The 15,726-nt window shown below is 45.7% G+C and overlaps 1 protein-coding gene across 14 annotated transcripts in view; it reads left to right on the forward strand.

Annotated features, from left to right (window-relative positions):
• The first annotated feature begins 4,559 nt into the window (after window positions 1-4,559).
• Window positions 4,560-15,726, forward strand: part of KIF1A (kinesin family member 1A) — a 171,683-nt gene continuing 160,516 nt past the window's right edge. For 11 of the 14 annotated variants that reach the window (XM_031957503.1, XM_031957504.1, XM_031957499.1 and 8 more), the window contains exon 1: window positions 4,561-4,752. The gene's annotated coding sequence lies outside the window, so the exon portion shown is untranslated. Of the gene's footprint in view, window positions 4,753-15,726 lie in introns of all 14 variants that reach the window. The other 3 variants (XM_031957496.1, XM_031957497.1, XM_031957498.1) reach the window with 1 other exon arrangement.

Here is a 15,726-nt window from a genome sequence, read left to right on the forward strand (position 1 = left end):
CCTTCTGAATTACCTGTACAACTTTTCCCTCCTTTTATAACTCATTTTCTGCTTTATTTTTTTTATTGCTCCTTCCACAATTTTCTGCATTCCTTGTCATCACTCCTCTAAGGCAAAGCTTTTAATACTGTGCCACTAAGTAGGAGAAAAGAAGACAAAGTGAGATGTGCCATAGATAAGTAAAAATGAAAAGATTAATGAACATTTTAAGAAAACTTGAAGAACTCGGGAAAGAGAGAAGGTAAATAGGACTGGGAAGGAAATCTTGTGAGAAGAGATTCAAATCAAATTAGTATAAGCAAAACCAATTTCAGGGACAAAGCGCTGGAATGGAATAGAAATCAATACAAAGAAAAATGAATGGAGGAAAATGAAAATCTATTTTCATTTATAAACTCAAATGGGAATTAATTAATGCAGTAAATAAATAAAACCCCTAAATTTGCTACATTTGTGAAACATCTAAAATTAGATACCTTTAGAATAAAAAGAGGAAGCTGAAAATTTACCAAGGGTCAGATGATTTCCCCCTTTCCAAAAAATCAGGAATTGTAATGTGCTCTCAAACAAGGCAAAAATAAAAATTCTGAATTCAGAAAGAAACACGAAAACTATATTATACTCCAAGTCATCATAGAGAGTGAAACAATATGATTATTAAACATATTCAAAAAGGTGAAATGATACCTAAATTTATGAATAAAAATCTAACTTAGCTTTCTATTTTTTAAAAAAAATTACAGATAGTAATAAATTAATTATAGGAGATTTTTTTTTTGCATCAGGCAATTGGGGTTAAGTGATTTGCCTAGTTCGTGTATCTGAGGTAGGATTTGAACTCAGATCCTCCTGATTCCAGAGCCACTGTAATATCTTGCTGCCCCTGTTATAGGAGATTTAATATTCTTCTCTTAGAGATAGATAAATCTAAAAGAGTTATAACCAAAAGTCAAATTTTTAAAAAATTGAATAGGATATTAAAGAAGTTAAACTTTAATTTATAATATCTTCTGATTGGAAGCACTAAATAATAGACATATTTCTCAGAATCACACAAACTCGTACACACACACACACACACACACACATATACACAATACAATAGGGATAGGGATAAGGATTGTAACTGTAATTTTCATGATAAAGATAATCTCTAGGAAAGGAAACTCCCCTGTGTATCTGGGCCTTCTAGGGCACAGATAACTTTTTTTAAATGTAAAAAGGCTGAAATATTAAACAGACCTCAATACAACCAAAGATTTTCACAAACTTTAAAATAATTAGAATAGCAATTTATTGCTATTACATAGCAATATATAATAGAGACAATATAGAGTATAGAAAACAACCAAAAGATATATGAAGACTTAAAATTAAATTATTAAATTAAATTTAATAAAATTAAATTAACAATAAAATTCTCAATAATAAGGAAAAAAACAAATCAGAAAAAAAGACTACATGAGTAAAATTCACAGAAACAATATCCTTTCTCAGACCCTGCAGTTGTTAGAGTACTTTACTTCCTAAAATTATCAATATTCATTTGCCTACTGACATGATCATTTATTTGCCCCTAGTGAAATGTATGTTCCTTCAGGAGAAGGATGGTTTTACATTTTGTTTAGTGTCTTTAGAATCTAGCATAGTGCCAGGCACACAGTAGGTATTTAATTAGTGCCTAGCAAATGGAATTTACTTGAGTTTTGGTTTTCATTCTAAAATAACCAACTGTTTGATTTGGGGCAGATCACTGAATATCTTTTAGTCTATTTTCCTTATCTGTAAGAGCTGTCTCATTTGCCTCTTGGGATGTTTTTGAGGTAGAATCAGATAATGAATATGCAGAAATTTTGAAAATTGAATGCTAATAAATGTAAGGTTATTGTCAGCCAAGGCCGACACTCCACAATATACATGACATACCTCATCAGCTATGTCTTGGGGTGTATTCTTTTTCGAGTAAATGCTTTCTAAGTTCTTTCAAACTCTTAAGTTTTTCTGATAATTTTTATGCCTAGGATCATACATGTAAATCTTGAAAGAGACTCCAGAGAATACCTATTTGAACTTTCCCATTAAACAGATGAGAACACTGAGAAAAGCTAATAGATGTGCCCAAAGTCACAGAAATGTGTAGCTTGGATTTGAATTTTGCTCTTCGCGTCAGTGCTCTTTGCCTCCCCATAGTAAAAATGTGATTTCACATATTTTATTTTTACACATATTTATGCATGCAAAGATTTCCTCATCCAGTGGTCGATGTGTTGGTGACAAACTCCTTTAGATAAGAATCACTAAAAATGAGAAGGCTGGGCAAATTCAGATCTGCTCTGATGGACAGAATAGCCACAGGAAACTAATAACACTGAAGGATTATTGTAGATGCCCCCAAAATGCTCAGCTAGGTGGTCTCATTAGTTATAAGTATCCTCTTCTTTGATGTAGACTGAATCTCATCCATGCTTGCCTGGCCATTGATCAAGATAGCAACAAGAAGGCATTATCTTAGCTGCTAGAAAGGCAAAATTAAAAATGAAATAGTCTCTGCCCTCATTATATTCCATGAAGGAAAACAACATGCACTCACCCCTCACTCCTTCCCATGTCTTCTCATAAATTCCCCATAGTGATACCCATCTACTGTTCTGAGGTACTTCTTCATCTTAATATTAAGATACCAGTGAAAATATGTGCTGTCCATTCCTCAATTACTTTTACCACGTGGCTGGTTTATTTTTTCCTTATACATTTCTCCAATTCTCTGCTTCTCCATAGAAAATCCTTATATGTATCTATGCTTGGATGCACATGTCCACCTCGCCCTCTCCATTGTGCTTTATGTGATCCTCATTTCAGTTATTTGGCCACGGTCACATTCTCTGGCCCTAGCCTTAAAGCAGAAAAATATCAGTTAAAATGGTTTTAAAAATGGGCTGAGGAGAAGATTTGGGTCTTTAAGAGAATTTGGAATTTTCCCATGGCGATTTAATCTGTACCCCAGTTCTTGTTCAATTTTGGACAAAAGTCTTCATCCATTTGTAGCTTACAAATGTCAGTGAATCTCTGCCTTGTCTCTTTTGCAGAAAAGTAGTGCACACTCTGTTCCTCTCTGAAAATGGTATAGTTTCTGAATATAGGGTCAAAAAGATGTATTATAATGGACGTGACCGACAGGCTTTGCAAGGAACCACACACCATAACCTGAGCACCAGGCATTCCTCTTCAGTGGACACTGACACACATAGAGCTAAAATGTGAACCTTCCTTCTGCGTGAGCATGATTGAGGGTCAGGAGGTAACAGTCAGTTACACATAAAGGAAAAGCTAATGGCTTCTTTGAAAATGTAGAAAATGTAGAAAAGTTCAAGACACCCCATGAAAGGAGGAAATTCATCTCCTCAGGACAGTCCATCATCTTCATCTAAACATTTTCTTTTTCCTTGTAATCAACCTGCTGGGGAAGGAGATTTTATAAATTAAAGATCTCTGATAAGAGTAGGAAAAGAAGTACCCTCAGTTTTTTGAAAAACATGCAGCAAAAGGATGATGCATATATGAAGTTAAGTATGAGAGAGAAGACACAGAGAGTGAGCCAGAGAGACAGACAGACAGAGGGAGAGAGAGACAGATCAGACAGATATGAGAGAGAGAGAGGAGAGAAAAAGAGAGTAGAGAGACACAGAGACACATAGAGAGGAGAGACACAGAGAGGCAGGGAGAGACGAGAGACAGAGAAAGAGGAAGAGAGAGAGGCAAATAAAAGAGACACATATGAGTGACAATGAGAGAGAGATGAGAGAAAGGAAGGAAAAAAGAGAAGAGATGAAAAAGGAGGAAGAGAAGGAGGGAGAGGGAGAAAAGGAGGGAGGGAGAGAGAGAAAAGGAGAGAGGGAGGTAGGTAAGAAGGGAGGGAGGAGGATTATACTTAAGGCATTATGATCATAGATCTTGAGATGGCCGGGAACTCGGAGGCCATCTATACCTATATATATAGCGTGTGTACATGTGTATGAGAATATAATTTCCGTCTTCATTCCAACCTTGATGAAGCAGCTGCCTTCAGGGCTGGGTTTGATGAGGGTGGGGCAGGGAGCAAACATGAACAAGCCAAGGTCCTCCCCCCCCCCCCCAGCTCCCCCAGGAAGCATCCCCTGCCGGGGGTGCTCAGGGTCCAAACTCAGAGGAAGGTTTCTATTATCTCCAGCCCGAGGCTGGCGGGATGGAGCCGCTCTGTTCTTGGTGGGGGGTGGGATCTCGAGGGGCTGAAGGGCCAGGGCCGGCCACGGCCTTATTTCTTGGCCCCCCTCCTCCCTCCCCCCCTCTACCTCCCTCCCCCCTCCTGTCCCTCGCTTTCCCAGGTGGCCGAGGCAATTCCGCAGTGGCGGCCCAGCTCCCGGGAGCAGTGATGTCACAGCTCCATCATCAGCACCAGCAAGGGCAGCTGTGAGCGGCGCCCAGGAAAGCCTCCTCCCATCCAGCCCCACAAGCTGACGAGGCCTCTCGGCGCAGCCAACCAGCGGGCAGGCGGGGAGGGGGGCCGGCGGGCGGCCGGGAGGGGGGCCGGCTGGCAGGCAGGGCGGCGGGAGGGGGAGCGCTCGACCTGCAGAGAGACAGTCACGAGAAGGAGGCGGGCGTCTCGGAGGAGCAGCGGCGAAGGCAGGCGGCCTCGCGCCATCGGCGGGAGCTGTCCCCGATGCCCGGCGCCCAGGAGCCCGGCGTGAGCGGCCGGAGCCAGTGACGGCGGGGGCGGTAAGCTCAGCCGGCCCTCCCGGCTACATGCGCAGCCGGGTGCTTGGGTGTATGGGTGTGTGGCGCCCCTTCCCCCTCGGTCCCTGAAGGGGCTGGGGCGGGGGCCCTGGCCCTTCCTCTTGGCTTTCCTATCCCCCAGCTCCCGGGCGCAGTGTAGGGCACCTTCGGGGGCCCCATCCCCCTTGGACCGGAGGGCTGAGAGCGCATCCCCCCGGGCATCCCTCGGAGAGGAGCTCGCCCAGCCGGCTCTGCGCTCCCCTCCGCTCCCCCGGGCCCTCCTGCCTCTCTCCCCGCCCCCAGTCTGCACTTGGCTCCGTTTCAGGACAGAACAATGAGGCAGATTCACGGGGATCGGGGCCTTTGTGCCCAAGTCCTGAATGGGGGAGGAGGGGGGGAGGGAAAACAACACTTTTTCTACAAACATCACCGCCGCCGCCCCATCCCCACGGCCACCGCCCGCCCGCATCGTGTGGGCAAGGGAGCGAGGCAGAGTGAGACCCAGCCCCCCCCCCCCTTGCAGGAAAACATCCCTGTGGGTATCGGGCTGTGGCAGGGAGTGGTTGTGGGGGAGGGGGCAGATGGGTCCAGGATGGTCGGCGATTGGCGTCACCACGCCTCGTCTCACAGTTCTCTGGCTAACCTTTGCAGCGGCCGGGAGGGGCCTGGCAAGGGGGCCATAGCCACGGGGATGGCGATGAGGACGGGGGCGGGGTGGGGGGAGAGTGATGGAGATGGGGAGGAAGATCGGAGGTGGAGGTGAGGAGAAGGGATGGAGATGCAGGTGCTGCTGGTAGTGATGGAGATCAGGAGGGAGGGGGAAGGAGGAGAGGAGGACTCTCTGGGGATGGAGATACAGGAGCTGAAGTGGAAAAAAAAAACCCAGGTAGGGAGGGGCCGGAGCTGGGCGAAGTCTGCCCCGGAGCCAGAGCTAGAGAGGGCAGGGGAGAGGAGACAGCGCTAACCCCGCTCATTCCCCAGGTGAGATCGCTTGGCCTTCCTGGCTCCTGCCCCAGCGCCCTGAGCGAGGCGGGTTCCGCATCCTCTCCACAAAACACTCAAAATGATGGCGATCTTAAGGGAGCAACGGAGTCGTGGTTAAGCTAGTTTCTAAGTGACTCCAAACGCTGCCTTGGCCCTGCTCTCCCCCCAATCCCAGCCTCCCCCACTTGCCTGCTTCCTTTTCCTTGCTCGCGGGTCAGACTCCCCCTTCCTATTATCCCTCCCCAATCCCCAGTGCTGCGTCCCCAGGAGGTTAGCCTGGCTCTCATCCCTAGTGAGTAAGAAGAAGAGCTGGCTTTCTTTGCAGCTACAGGACCAGTTTCCACATAGCCCGAGAGACTGAGCTGGGAAATTTAGCCAGGGAAGATGGCAAAGCAGCGCTGGCTTTAGTCAGCACCCCACCCTCCTGTCTGCACCGTGTGCAGGAGAGGGGGTGATGGGAATGCCGAGTCATAGGGCCTAGGAGAGGGGCTGCTTGGCTCCGGCTGCAGCCCTCCCTGCTCCCCTCCCCCCTCCCCCATCCCAGCTGGATAGGACTCGGCCAGTTCCTTCTGAAAATCATCTTTCGGAAAATCAAACAGAATAGAGGAGAATAGCGGCCGGTGGGACGGGGCTGTTTCCGCCCTGAATCTCCGTATTCTCCAGGTGGTTTGCCTAGGATTAAAGAAGGAGGGGACAGACATCCTAATGAATTTTGCAGGAGGAGACTGAACCAGAGGATGTAGCAGCATGTTGATGGGCTGGGGGAGACTGTGAGGATTCAGAATCTCTCTAAGCAAAGGGCTGGGTGGCCCATCCTCTCTCTGGCACAGAAAGGGACGGGGCCTGCAAAGGGTGAGGGGATTGAGTACAGAAAGATGGATACTTTAAAAGATTTTTTAAAAACCAGCTTGCTTTCAAAAATAGGCATCAGAATGGGTAAAGGAGAATCTTGTTTGGGTCTTAAAAACTGTGCTGGAGGGTCGGCCATTTTGCTGGAGGCTGCAGTGTCATTTCTTGTATTAAGGGACAGGTTATCCACTTTGGCGTTTTCCCTTTATTCTCATTCTCTCTCTGTTTCTCTGTTTCTCTCTCTCTCTCTCTCTCTCTCTCTCTCTCTCTCTCTCTCTCTCTCTCTCTCTCTCTCTTTCCTCCCTTTCCTCTCTCTAGTTCTGTCTCTAGCTCTGTTTTTCCACTGGGAGTGTTTGCCTGTGTGTTTCTGGAGGATGGGGACAGAGTAAATGATGACATGTGAGCAGCTTAACGATCAGCTCTAATCCTCTTGAGTGCTTGAGCTGAGTGAAGAATGGCTGACCCCCATTGACATTCATGGTGTCCCAGCCCCGGTTGTCTCCTCTGATCTTCCAGACAAATAGAAACCTCCCCGAATGACTGTTTGCTCCCTCTTCTGAGGACCATAACATATCAGGGGACTAGAAAGCAGGGAAGAGCAAATGCGATCTGGATGGTTAGTGATGAAGCATCTGGTGTCTCTTACCCAGTGGCAAATACAGCCCCCTCCTGATTCCGGATATACAGTGAGAAACCCCCACTGGCCTTGGCTCCCAGGTCTCTTAGACCCTGGGAAGGACCTTGACAGGTTTGCTGGCTCCATCCTTTACCTTCAGCCTTATTCCACCTGAGCTTCATCAGATTAGAAGCTCCATGGTTACCATTGGCTAAAACCGGAAACTCCCCACCATGGTCAGCCTTGGGGGGAGAGGAAAGCTGCCATCTTTCCCTGAGCTGAGGGATTGCTCTTGTTCTTCCTCCCTTCAGTCAGCTGACCGTACAAACGGACTGCAGAACCAATCCATTTATAGAGGGGGTGAGGAGAGAGATTTGCAGCAGAGAAACAGCCCTCAATATAAGGCTGTGACTAGCCAGGAAAAGGTGTCCATGGACCCATTAGCAGCTGATTGCCCCCTCAGCCCCTTTTCCCCATCAGGGCAGTGGTTTCACACATGAGCAGATAAAAAGAGAAGAGAAGGGAAAGCCTGGGCTGGGGGATTTTTAATCCAAGGACATGACTTAGGACTGTTTTTACCTGTGGACCCTTGGACAAGCCATCTCTCTGTCACCTCCTCTGTAAATAAGAGGGGGTTAGTATAGACTTAGATAGTCTTGAAGGTGCCCTCTACACCCAACTCTATAACCTAATAAGTATCTAAGACTTTAAGTGGGAACTGGACCTACCATGGGTACATGCTATAATCCTGGATGCTGAACTCAACCAAGAGACCAGCCCAATGTCCCTTCAGAAAAAGTGCTAGGATATGATTACAAGGTTACAAAGCACAGACTTAAGTCCTGTCTCAGAGACTTACTCATTGTAGGATTACAGGGAAGTCCCTTAATTTCTCTGAGTTTCAGTTTCTTCATTTAGAAAATGGGCACAATAGTATCTATAGAATTTATTTTATAAAAATTCCCTTGAAGAGCAAGAGGTAATGGATGCAGTGTTCCTTTCCCGGACCTTTAAGGTCTATTGGAACATCAGCTTGCTTTACTCGGTCATTCGTTGTTGATAAACCCAGAGGAGGTAAGGAGGAGAAAAAGCATTTGGAGTTGGAAGCCCTGGGTACATTCTGAGCGCGGCTGTTCTCTGTGACCTTGGGCCCCAGATGCTTCCTCTGTAAAATGAAAGAGCCGGAGAAGGTGATGGCCAAGCTTCTGGCTAACTCTAACGCTGTCTCCTTGTGAATTCCCCCAGACTCCTTGATCACTAGCATCCCCTCCTACAGGCCCAGCCTAGTTACTGCCTTTATTGAGAATCTGCTGGGCCATCTCTTTCCTTTGGGTTTTCCATGGCAGAAGAGACAAGCCAGGCATTCAGTGGCAACCATTGGATCAATCAGCCAACAGACATTTCTTAAACATTGATGATATAAAAAATTCTACAATCCCTGCCCTCAAGGAGCTGACATTTTCTCCAGGAAAATGTATATGTAAAAATATACCAAATGTAGAGTAGATAATGAATATAAAGCAAATTGGGGAAGAAATGACATTAGCAGCTGGGGAGTTCAGAAAGCCCTTCCTTATCAGAGAATTTCAAACTAGAAGAAAACTCATTTTATAAATAAGGAAACTGAGACCCAGAAAGATGCTTCCAGAAGCTTTGGCAGGCCAGCAGATGCAAGAAAAGAGAGTCCTTCTCCAATATTCTCCCTCTTCCACTATCCCGGACTGGCTTAGGGAGTGACATCTTCTGCTTAGGGAATTTCAGAGCTCAGAGGGTCACCTAGTGAACAACCAGACTGAAGGGCAGTGCCCAGTGCTGTAAGAAGCAGTCCCGGGTTCCGAGAGGTTATTTGGGAAAGTACTCTGATCTATAAGGTTTACTGATGACATCCTGGGCTTCCTAACATTAACTCCCTTCAATCCTGTGGACTTGAATACACCATCTTGGTTGTCAGAGGAACATTTAATCTCATTGCAAGTCTGCCATTGCTCCTGGTAGCGCCTCTGTGCTGCTACCTGTCAGGGTGGTCAGTAGAGCTTGGTTCCCTTCCTTCAAGGCTTATTTTACAGGAAATGATGCCCTTTCATGGTGGACGAGCACTCATCAAATGCTTCTCTTTCCTGTCTATCCTAGGCTCAAACAGGAAAAATTCTGAATTATCCCACTAGTAATTCAGAATATAAGGTAACAGAAAATTCATCCTTTGAGATTTGGATCTCTAAGCCCACACAACCCAGATATTTTTCAAAAGGAAGAACAAACAAGCTTCAAGATTCATCTTTTCCTGAAATTTTCCCTGACTCATCCTATTCCCCAGTGATCGTCCCATTATTATATATCCCCTCAATATTTGTTATTCAAATCACACTATGTCATTTTCTGTCTCTTGCTGTTATTCTCTCAGTATTTCATTCATTCGCTCATTTGTTAATTTGTTCGAGTCCCATGCCTCTAGAATCAAATTCAAGCTTCTCTGTTAGCCCTTTGAAAACTCTTCAAAACCTGATTCTGGTCTTCCTTACCAGGTTTATTACAGAATGATCTTTTTACGTGCTCTATAATCCAACCAATTCAATGACAACATCAACAGCTAAGGTTTTCGTAGCGCTATAAGATTGGCAAAATGCTTTACGTGGTACAGCCCCGGTCCCGGTCAGACATCTCACCCTCAAACAGACCCACAGAATGTCACAGCTGGAGGACGCCGCAAAGATCCCTTAGTGTAGATGAAAGGACCGATGCCCAGGGAAAGAAATGGCTTGTTCAGTGTCCCCCAGCTCCTGAGGGGCAGAGCTGTACCGGGTGTCGCCAGTCCCCAGCTGGGAAACGCTCTCACTGGGTGAATGGCTCAGCCCAGACTCCTCACCCCCTGGAAATCTCCCTGTCAATAGAGTCATTGCTATTGCAGGATACGCTCCAAGGGATCCGTGCGGGGATAATTCTTTATACAGCTTATTTTTGTTTGACCCTCACAATGATCCTGTGAAGTCAGTGCTCCTGTCACCCCCATTTTAAGGAGGCATTTTAATAGGGAAGCATAGATAGTCTCATTTAACATCGCAGTGGTTCTGGGACTTGGTACTGCTATTATCTACATTGTACAGATGAGGAAAGGGAGGCAGAGAGTGGGGCAATGACTTGCTTGACATATTGTGATATTGTGATTGTACTGTGATCCTCGCTGTAGCCCTGGGATTTAGGGACAGCACTAAAAGAAAGCATTAATAGCCTCCAAAGGAGGCTATGATCATTTCCATTTGGAAAGACGAGCCTTGAATACTGAGCAGATTTCTCTCTCCCTGAAGATAGGAGGAAGACACAAAAGCAGGAGATAAGAGGCTAAGATATGGGCTTGGGGAGTGGATCCCAGGCCAATTAGTCGAACAGGGTGTTGTGTGATGAGAGGAGAGTTCTGTGAGATTACAAGGTAGGCACTGAGTACCATCATTAAGGGTCCTGGAGACCAGATGGAGGGCAGACAGGGATGGTTCTTTCTGCTTCTTTCTAACCCCCAGAGCAATTTTCCCTATCATACAGTAGGAAGAGAGCCCTACATCTGGATGAGGAAACTGGCCTAGGACCCCACAGCTGGAAAAGCTAAAATGAGAACCTTAATCTGCAGATTCCCAGTCTGCCACCTTTCCATGCAGCTTCACCTTAGGTCAACAGCTCTCCACCCTTCCTCTCTTCTCATACTTTCTAAGCTCCCCTCTGGGACATCAGGCGGGGGTGGGGGCGAATCTGTTTGCTGTGTTCATCCCACTTAATGCATCAAGTGATTGATTTGGGAAACCAAAATCCATAATGGTGCAGGCCTCCATACCTGCAAAGCTGCCAGGGTCACATGGCCAGGAACCTTTAGGAAGAGACAAGCCGACAAAAGCAGCCAGCCTGACTTTTCTCCCTTGGTTGTTTGATACTTAGGAATGTATGAGCATGTATGTGCACATGCGTGTGTATATATGTGCACACACGTGTGTGTGTATGTGGATGCACTTGTCTGTCTTGTGTATTGCCAAACAAGAAGTCATTGCATCATCCTCCCTGGGAATTGAAACCCTTTCAGAGAGTGTGTGTGTGTGTGTACCCAAACAAGCGCACCAGAGGTAAGCAAGCACGAATGTTGGGCTCACTTGGAGCTGCCCTAGTCACGATGGCGCCCCTTTCTCGGTGGGCTGAGAATAACCCTTCAGTACAAAGTCCCTCCTGGGGAGAATAGATGCTTTTTCCTGAAGAAAATAAGTCCCTGGGGACAGAGAAGTGCTTTTAAGTCCTGGCCAGACTGTGCGGAGAGAGGAGACTTGACTCTGCTTGTTATCAGAGAGCTTTACTAGGAACTCTGGGTAGAAGCTGCGAACTGGCCATCTAGGCTTGTTGTCTGGAAAATTTCCTAACGACCGGAGCTATGGCAGAGGAGAATGGGTCGTGGGCGGGTGTGGGTCGGGGCGGCTCCCATCTCCCTGGGGTCCTCGGCAAAGGGAGGGTAACCACTGGCGGAAGGCTCGTTACTGAAGGGTAGAGGCTGGTCTGCCGGCCTGGCGAGGTGCTTTTTCACTGAAATTCTGTGGTCCTTGGCCATGTCCCGGGACTAGGAAGCCATCATGAAAAGAAGCAGCCTAGGGTCATACCTCTGGGGATCTCCGAGGTCAGTCTGCCCACGGCCTCCTTCTCGAATTCAGAAACTAAGGGCTAGTGAGACTTAGCGGTTGCCCCACTCATGCAGGTGTGAACACCCGGGGCAACCCAGCACTACCAGGACCAGTGCTCTCTCCGCCTCACGGCACTGTGTGGGAAGGCAAAGGGCAGGGTTAGGGCTATGCAAGCTGAGGGCTGATTTCCCACTCATGGTGAAGGGCTGAGCTGAGCTCCACAGGTTTCTTCCCTCCTTGTCTGGAGCCTTCCCTGAGAACTGAGGTGGCTTTTCCTTTTTAAAAAATATAGTTTTTTCTTGTCAAAATACATGCAAAGATAGTTTTCAACATTCCCTCTTGCAAAACCTTCTGTTCCAAATGTTTCTCCATTTCTTCCCTCCATTCTCCCCTAAAAATCCAATCCAATATATGTTAAATATATACAATTCTTCTAAATATATTTCCACAATCATCACGCTGCACAAGAAAAATCAGATCAAAAAGGGGAAAATGAGAAAGAAAAAATAAGCAAACAACAACAAAGGAGAAAAGCTCGGTTGTGATCCTCACTAAGTCCCCACAGACTCTCTCTGGATGCAGGTGGCTCTCTCCATCACAAGTCTACTGGAGTTAGCCCGGATAGGGAGAGGTCTTTTCCTGACCAGCCAATGGGAACGCTGGCTACCAGCAGCCGCAGTGAGAGAGATGCTTCTGGTTCCTCTCACTGGCTTTTCTCCAGGGAAAAAGGTCGTTCCGGTGAGCACCCTGCTTCTTCATGGCCCGATAATATGATAGCATGTGAATGTCTTTAAGTGTGTTATATCTGTTATCTCGCTTGAGCTTCACATCACTCTGGGAGATAGCTTTGGTTATAATGGGGAAACTGAGGTAGAAGCTGTCTGAGTATTTTTCTCAAGGTCACACACCAGTAATTGTCTGAATGTGAGTCTTCCTAATTACCAAAATAGCCCTCAAGATTTACTGCACCTCCACTTGAGAAGGCAGTGTGGGGCAGTGAGAAGCTCACTGAGCTTAAAGACAAGAGACTTAGACCAGAGTCCCAGTTTGCCCTGAGACTTGGAGAAGTCATTCTCTGTATTTCCCCTTCCCACAGCTATATCCTCCCTTCTGGGGTCCCAGACCTTTCTTCAGGGCCCAGACAGGTGACTTTTCTTGTTGGGTAATTCTACTTGTAGAATGAGTGAGCAGATGTAGAACGAGATCAGCATCACGGGGTCTCATGATTGTTTGGATTGCTTATCGAGCTCATACTGTGTGTTTAAAGCTGAACCAACTTATTGTTCAGTCGTAGTAGATGTCCAAGATAATGCGGGATAAGCAAGGTGGCTCACTGGTTAGAATTCTGGTGTTGGAGTCAGGAAAACCTGAGCTTAAATCCTGTCTCAGAAATACATGAAATCATTTCATTCAAATTCACTTTTCTATAAAATGGAAATAAAAATTTCATTATCCCATCAAGGGTTGTTGTGAAGAGGTATTTTACAAGACTTGATGTACTTAACTAAGATCATAAATTCTGTAATCCATCTATCGGACAGCTTGACATAGCCTGGACTATAGGTATTCTTCATCCACTTGGTCTCTCCTGTGTGGATAGTTAAGCCAAACTCTTGTATAATTATGGATCTTAACCAGGAAGGGCTGCAGTATTCTAGAGCCTGATGAGGAACCAATTCTCAAGTTGTCGGAAAAGAGAAAGGTACTAAAAGCATTTGTTGGGGGAAGGGGGAGGTCAGATTTTATGAATGTCAAGGAAAATCTGTCAAAGGAAGAAATCAATGACTATCTCCCCATCCTCAGAGATTTTTGCAAATGATCAGAACTAGTGTTACCGTCATGCAATCAGCTCAGAGATGTAGAGAGTGCAAGGACCTATTGCATTTCAAGATATGTCTACTAAAAAACTGCATCCATTCCTTCGTTCCCTCAAAGGCTCTGCTCCACCAGGGTTGTGTTACCCTGTAAGAGTTCCTGAAACCCTGATCACAATAGCTAGATTGGGCTTTAAGGTTTATAAGCTACTTGCTGTGTGTGCCGGCTTTTCCTCTCGGCCCAGCTCTTGCTAACAGTGGCTGATCCATATTTGTCCAAAACCATTTCCATTAACAGTGATGTGGTGCCTCAGCCAGAGACCTCCTGAAAGCTTCCCAAGGGGAGGGCTCTCCTTTCGTCTTTGAAGGAGGGAGTCTGGTGCCTCTGACCCAGAGCAAACCCCAGCTTCCAGGGGGAGAGCTAGTAGTGGGGAGGTGTGAAGGGGCCCAGAGAGATGGAGACAGGGACACAGAGTCACAGAGACAGAGACAAAGAGAGACAGAAAGAGAGACAGAGACACATACAGGGAGAGACAGAGACAGCAGTAGACAGAGATAGAGATAGAGAGACACATAGAGACAGGGACACAGAAAGATAGAAAAACAGAGAGAGACAGAGAGAAACACACAGATACATAGAGAGAAGCAGAAAGAGAGACAGAGACACAGAGAGATAGAAAGACAGACAAGATATACAGAAACAGAGTAACAGACAGAGCCAGAGTAACAGACAGAGACAGAAACAGAGAGAGAGAAAGAGAGAGAGAGAAGCACATGGAGAGACAGAAACAGACATAATGAGAGAGTGAAGCAGAGAGACAGAGATAGAAACAGAGAGAGAAAAAGAAAGACAAAGAGAGGAAAAGACAGACAGAGAGAGGGAGACAGAGTGGGAGGGATGGGGATGGTGGGGAGAAAAAAACTGCCAGCCTGGGGTAAGCCAAATGTGAGTCTGGAGAACCGCTTGGGCCTGAAACAGACAAGGAAGGATTCAGTCACTCGGCTCCAAATGTGTTTATCTTTCAAGGAAGTCTCAATTATAGATTGCTGATTGATATAAATCTGGAGGCTGACGTAGCTCCCTGGAGGAAGACGGGATTCATTGGAAAGAAAAGTGGGGTTGTCTTGATTGTTTCTGAGTTCTTGTGAATCCTGTAAATTGGGATTTCTTCCTTCCTTCCTTCTTTCGTTCCTTCTTTTTTCCCTTCTTTCCCTCCTTCCTTCCTTCCTTTTTTCTTCTTTTTTTTTCTTTTGTTTTCCCTGTTTCATATTTTTTCTGAGATGTGAAAAAAAGGTAGTCATAAATCTAATATCCATTGTTATCTTGAGTACTTCAACAAAATCTGAGGGCCCTTTAACCACATCTGTATAGACCTAAATAGGAGCTAGATTCCGATCTTCCTGGGTTATATCCCCAAATGAAAGCACAAGACTAAGGATATAATTGTGTTTGTTCCATTGGGATTGGACCCAATCTGTGTAAATCCAGAACTCGGCTTCTTAACCATGTGTTGCATAGCTCTACATAATATTTATTGTCTATAGACTGAGTTATTGATTCATCCATAGATTTATAGACTTCTTGCAATAACTCTCCTCTCCCTGAGGCCCCGTGACCCACAGGTTAGGAGTCATTGCTTTAAATTCCACCAGACTGCTTTGCCTTCACATTGGACTTCTGGTTATTTATTAGTGAATCAGGCCTGACCTCCCTGGGCAGGATGTGCCAATTGTATTTCCTTTCTTAGAACACATAGTTCCAACAAACTTCTCACCAGACTGTAATAATCAAACATATTCCTACCATCTTACACTCTCATTTTAAAACCACTTTGTGATCTTTCATTTCAGTTTTAGAATTCAATATTAGAGTGTTAGAACTAGAAGGGACTTCATGGATCATGCTTTTTCAGATAAAGAAACTAAGGCCCAAAGAGAGAGGGAAAAAAGTAGTAACGGCCTGTCAAATTTAAAAGACATGTTTCTTTCTCTGAGGTTAACAAGCTGTAAATTGCTTTGGATGAAATGTTCTTTAAATGAAACTAATTAATTTATCTGAAAGCATTCA

The sequence above is a fragment of the Sarcophilus harrisii genome, chromosome 3 (assembly GCF_902635505.1).
Source record: "Sarcophilus harrisii chromosome 3, mSarHar1.11, whole genome shotgun sequence".
In the NCBI taxonomy this organism is placed as follows: domain Eukaryota; kingdom Metazoa; phylum Chordata; class Mammalia; order Dasyuromorphia; family Dasyuridae; genus Sarcophilus; species Sarcophilus harrisii.